This window comes from Drosophila melanogaster, chromosome X, assembly GCF_000001215.4.
Source record: "Drosophila melanogaster chromosome X".
Classification (NCBI taxonomy): Eukaryota; Metazoa; Arthropoda; class Insecta; order Diptera; family Drosophilidae; genus Drosophila; species Drosophila melanogaster.
Window position 1 is genome coordinate 23,286,808 of NC_004354.4, and position 6,000 is coordinate 23,292,807.

A 6,000-nucleotide genomic window follows, 5' to 3' on the forward strand; every position below is an offset into this window, starting at 1 on the left:
ATTCAGGTAGCAATCAAGTGAAGTTGAACTTTCTGTGATACGCAAAACTCTGAAACATCTGCCCTGGCCGGCGATAATGCGATCTGGTACTTCAAATAAGGATACGGAAGATTTCATAGCGTTGATACAGCTTTCGGCATCTATCTTTTAGGTGTGATACAGATAAACAAACTTTGTATAGGCATCGATCTGAACAATGACATATTCTGTGAGGAATCTTAAAACTCCCCACAAATCTCGTGTAGGGCACTCCCCTAGCAACAGCCGCGGTGCAGGGTAAAGCGGAGAGACCGTGAATTAACGGTACCGCACTGGACCTTGGACTCCAGCGGGCCAAGGGCAAATAGGTCGAACGGTAACGGTGCGTGCGCAAAGAGGACGCACCGTGAATTAACGGCACAATATGTGGACCTTGTACACGGGCGGGCCGTGCGCAAAAAGGGAAATAACGGGATCCCTGCGTCCTATACAGGGTAGGCGCGAGCACGGATGCGAGGCAGTTAGTGAGACAGCAAGATCGCGCACGGAAGAAGACAGAGCGTCGGAGTGTTAACGGAAGGAGTTCGGAAGTGAGAACGCGCGGTCAAGACAGAAGGAAAGGAATAGTGTAAGCATCGGCCGGCAAGAAGCCCGAAGGACACGGAAGGACGGTCACCACAAGCAAGTAGAGATCCTGGGAGTGGAGGAGAAGGATCTGCCGTGCCGTAAGGATCAGTGGAGTCAGTGGCCAGGCCGAGCGTTGCCTCGCCCGTGGACGATACACCCTGCACCATAACATCCTAAATCCGTTCCGGCCGGCAGAAGGACCTTCAGAAGGGAAGGCAAGAACCTGGCATGTTCGTAAGGGTCAGCGGAGTCAGTGTTCGGTACAGGTGGTCCAATGACGAGCGTTGCCTCGCCCGAGGACGGTACACCCTACCCCATAACATCCAAAACCCACACCGACCGGCGGGTGGACTTCCAGAGGAGACGACAGCGACGTAGCGGGCTCGAGAGGGACAGTGGAGTCAGTGGTCGGCAAAGGTGGTCCCAGAACGAGCGTTGCCTCGCCCGAGGACGATACACCCTGGACTCGTCGTCCGTGTCAAGGAGCAAGCAGTACCGCGAAGGCCAGGCGTTGGCCCTGCCAATCCATGACGATGGGTGATGGGCCGGGGGTCCGGGGAGCTGGGTACAGTTGGTCGGTGTACCAACCACTTCACGTGGCTGCTGCTGTGTTAAAATTGCTGAAATGTGAACAACACAGATAACATGCACGCTCGAGTCTGTGTTAGTATTGGTGCGTGTCCGTTAGGCACGCAGGCTGAGCCAATCAGAGCGCGCGGCGATGTCTCGCGACGCGGTGAACGGTATGCGAATAACGGAGCTAAAGAAAGACGAAAAACGAAACAATTTCTTGCTTGCGGTCCGCAGGCGCGTCTGCACTCGTTGAGTGTTCGATCGCGACTCGCCTTTGGGGTTGATCCAGTTGATCCCACCAGGAGTGTTTGGCGTTGAAGTCACCGGCTGGTATAAAGCGAGGTCGAAAGGACTCGAGAAACTCTTGTAGATGAGTCTCGAAAATCGAGTGTCTGGGGGGAAGTAGACCGCTCCAACGGTGACGTCTCCATGTAGGCTGGAGATTCTGGCCAGGGCACACTGGGCCCATTCCTCCTGAGACGCAGGTAGCTCCGTGTACTGGATGCCACTCCTGATGAGCATGGCTGCTCCTCCGCGCGCTCTGCCAGATGGATGGTTGGCAGGGATAACATCGTAGCTGCTAATGCTTAAATGGGATCTGGGACAAAAGTGGGTTTCTGATACCAGTAGTACATCGATGGCATCTGTTGTTAGGAGGTGTTACACCTTGGCTCTGCTCCTCTGCAGGCCGTTAGCATTCCAAATAACTATTTTTAGGCTTTGCATGCTTTTGCGTTGAGGATGGAAGCAACAAGCTGCGTCATTTGCGAGAACATCTTCTCCATCATCCTTTCGACCATTCCTTCGAAGCGAGCAAACATTTGTTCCATGTTACTGGGTTGCGGAGCTTCAGGTGGGGTTTGACGGGTTTGGTTGGGATTGCTTTGCTGAGGCACTTGGGTAGACATGAGCGCATCTTTGTAGCTCATATTGGAGATACTTGGGAGCTTGGTGGTGCAGGGCTTGCTGATAGGGGTGGCCGGTCTGGGTTTGGGGGCTTGCTGTGCCTTTGCCTTTTTATAAGCAGGGCACCCTCTAAACGAGGCAGGGTGGTCCGCTTGGCAGTGAAGGCAGCATGCCTTCTCGTTCTCCTTCTTCGCGCATGCTCGTGTGTCGTGATGTCCACCACATTTTACACAGCGGTGTTCTAGAAAGCAGTAGCGCTGGGTGTGTCCGAAGGCTTGGCATCTGAAGCATTGCGGCACGTCATTAAATTTGAGCGGAGGCTCGATGGTGACGACCGACCTGCACAGTCTCCTGATCTGGAATACTTCCTTGTTGTTGCTAGCAGGTTCGAGGTTGGCGAAGAAGATCCCAAGTGGTTCTTTGGTTTACCTCCCAATAGGATTGTGGAGGTCTCTGACCTTATGCCCCAGTTTTTCCAATTCTTCTTGGATTTCGGCACGATCAGCGGTGTGATGTAAACCCTTGACTACGACTCTGTAGGCTCTCTCATCTCTGGGTTGGAATGTGCGATGCCTTTTATTCTGGGCCACGAGTTGCTGACGTAGCTTAGTATATGACTCCTTGTCGGGCATCATAACTCGCACGTTGTTGTTTTTTTCAGTTTTATATGAGAAGTCTTTGCTGGGGCCCACGAGAGTCGTAATCATCTTCAACAATGCAGATGTGTTGGTCACGTCCGGGATGAAGATTGGGGGTGGCTTGAAAGTTCTCGGGGTAGGCTTGGGTTTGTCCGGGGGTTTGGTGGCAGCAGGTCCAGGTTCTCCGTCTGGGATGCCTTGTTCGTCGTCGTCATCGTCGTCCTCTTCGCTCGAGAGAATGGCAAATAGATTGCTTGCCAACCTTCGTCGCGAGGCTGTGCTGGTGCTGGGCGTGACGTCTAGCTCGTCTTTTTTGGGTTCGCGAACAGGCTTACGCTTGATCTCGCCGGGCTCTGAATGCTGATTGGTTGACCACGTGTGTATGTTTTCACTTTTGCAAACACATAAAAGTTCAGTTTGCAGCTCGAAAACACATCGCAAAAACTTGCTATCGGTAATCACACGCACGCTAGGACTTGGCTGTACGTTTTTAATAATTATGGATAAACTTTTCACAGCGAAAAACACTTCGAAAATACACAACACGGTGCGCTCGTCCGTAGGCACGTCTGCACTCAACGAGTAATCGATCGCGACTGATCAATTTAGTGACGCATATGATATTGTCCCTATCATATAATTAATATAGAGAATTGAAAGAATTTTATCAAGAGTAGCCAAACACCTCGTCATCAATTTAGTGACGCATATGATATTGTCCCTATCGTATAATCAATATAATAACTTTAAAGAATTTTATCAAGAGTATCCAAACACCTCGTCATTAACTACTATAGTAGGAAGGCAGTGGTTGCCGACCTCTCATATTGTTCAAAACGTATGTATTCATATGATTTTGGCAATTATATGAGTAAATTAAATCATATACATATGAAAATGAATATTTATTATATGTATAAGTGAAAATAAACAATTCGTTTCCATATATTATCGTTAACTTTTGGTGGCAGGCAAATATTAGTTTATTACCTGCCGGTAAAGTTGGATTATTATATCGTTAAGGTATAATACAAATGGATTCATATTATTATATGAAAGAAATATAAAATAACATATAAATTGGGAAATATTATCATGTGCGCTTGGTTTTATGTTATATATTACCAGAGAGTTATATGAACAGAGATAAATTTTAAATATATCATCAAGATGCAAATGATTTAACTTATATTTGGTTAAACCAAAACTGTACAAGTGTGGATACAATAATTTAGTATGTTGGAAATAAAAACGGAAACGGTTGTTTCGCAAAAGTTGAACGAACTTGATTATTTAGAGGAAGTAAAAGTCGTAACAGGGTTTCTGTAGGTGAACCTGCTTAAGGATCATTATTGTATAATATCCTTACCGTCAATAAACATTTGAAATAATACAAATAAAAACAATTTACCAAAATAAAAAAAGAACAAAATGATTCAACGGAATCAAAAGTTAAAATCAAAATAAAACGAAGATGGGTTTTATTTATATTGTGTGGGGCTTGGCAACCTCATAAAAAGATTTTAACATTCCTAAGGTATTTGTGGCGAGTACTTACAACAACGGCGTTTCCTATAAAAATAATGTTTTGAACATGGAAATCGAAGAAACAAAATTCGAAAGTGGAAGTCGAATCAAAATAAACAAAATAATTTCGAATGTGGCAATCGAAATATGTGTTAATATAATTGGTAGATATTAACTAATTTTTAAAATTTGTGTGTATGTGTATATTCGCGTTGCGAATATGTATTGTTCATCTTGAAATAAACAATGTTGTACCTGGCATCCATCAGTTTAATGTTTTATATAAATTGCAGTATGTGTCACCCAAAATAGCAAACCCCATAACCAACCAGATTATTATGATACATAATGCTTATATGAAACATTTCGCAACATTTATTTTAGGTATAAAAATACATTTATTGAAGGAATTGATATATGCCAGTAAAATGGTGTATTTTTAATTTCTTTCAATAAAAACATAATTGACATTATATAAAAATGAATTATAAAACTCTAAGCGGTGGATCACTCGGCTCATGGGTCGATGAAGAACGCAGCAAACTGTGCGTCATCGTGTGAACAGCAGGACACATGAACATCGACATTTTGAACGCATATCGCAGTCCATGCTGTTAGGTACTTTAATTAATTTTAGAGTGCTGCTTGGACTACATATGGTTGAGGGTTGTAAGACTATGCTAATTAAGTTGCTTATAAATTTTATAAGCATATGGTATTTATTGGATAAAAATATTGATTTTTATTCATAATATTAAAAAAGAAATGAAAAACATTATCTCACATTTGAATGTGAAAAACGAAGAGAAATATTTTCTTTTTCAATCAAATAATACTGAGAAATGTCTAGCATAAAAAATTGAAATATTTTTCATCTAGAATTGTCTCTTATTAATGATTCGGAAATAGAAAAGTCTTGGTTATGTTATTATTCTTCGTTGGTTCGTTAAAAATGGTGTTGGGTTGTAGGGCTTTTCCAAATATGCTGAAAAGAAACACTCGAAGAAAAGGGAACACTAGACTTTTCGTAATTGCGCGGGCGCGACCGGGCGTATGTTTATTCAGCGTGGTTAGTTTTGACACTGCCTGGTTATTCTAATTAGTAAGGCTCTCCCAAGCGCAGCGGAGACTCCTTGGAGACTCTGAGGTGAAAAGCGGAAGAGCGTAAGAGGGAGCGGAGAGCGTAAGAGGGAGCGGAGAGCGGGTGACGGTCCAAACCCCGTAACTTGAACATTCCGCCCCCCTTGCAATCACTGCAACACAGCCATCCTACGGCAGGCTGCAGGCACCGGACACGATCCACCCAAAAACAGTTTTCTGAGCGACCGGCATTCCCTCGTCGAAGGTCAGGAATCCGGATTGGATAACCTTTGGATAAACATCTGCTCCTAAGACCATGGAGATCGTAGCAGGCCGATGGAACTGGTCATCAGCCAGCATGATGTCCCGGAACTTGGACACCACGGTGTCGCTCAATGCCCGGACAGGTGTGCGGATCCGCATACTGGGCTCGATCTTGAGCACGACCTCCAGCTTAGTGTTCGCGTCGATCCTGGAGCGAATCGTCGTCGTGCAGACCTTCTTGTCGCCAACATTGGTCATCGGAAGCGTAAAGGCTGACGCCAACGAACCGTCGATGCAGCTCATGGGGGTGCACGGATCGATAAGTGCTGCGGTCTCGAAGGTCTTCGTCCCGGTCTCCAACTTGACCAGCGCTGTCGGAAGGATGTTCACGCTGTGGCGTTGCAGC

At 45.5% G+C, this 6,000-nt stretch overlaps 2 non-coding genes and 1 pseudogene across 3 annotated transcripts; all 3 read left to right on the plus strand.

Moving 5' to 3' along the window:
* Nucleotides 1-4,642: 4,642 nt before the first annotated feature.
* On the plus strand, nt 4,643-4,711 carry mir-10404-4 (mir-10404-4 stem loop). Its single transcript, NR_163217.1, has one exon. It is a non-coding gene; the product is annotated as a mir-10404-4 precursor RNA (primary transcript).
* A 30-nt stretch (nt 4,712-4,741) lies between these two features.
* 5.8SrRNA-Psi:CR45863 (5.8S ribosomal RNA pseudogene:CR45863) lies at nt 4,742-4,864 on the plus strand (annotated as a pseudogene; the record flags this gene model as incomplete). Its single annotated transcript is given in 1 exon segment — nt 4,742-4,864. The product of its transcript is annotated as a 5.8S ribosomal RNA pseudogene (ribosomal RNA).
* A 28-nt stretch (nt 4,865-4,892) lies between these two features.
* Nucleotides 4,893-4,922, plus strand: 2SrRNA:CR45864 (2S ribosomal RNA:CR45864). Its single transcript, NR_133545.1, has one exon. It is a non-coding gene; the product is annotated as a 2S ribosomal RNA (ribosomal RNA).
* The last annotated feature ends 1,078 nt before the right edge of the window (nt 4,923-6,000 follow it).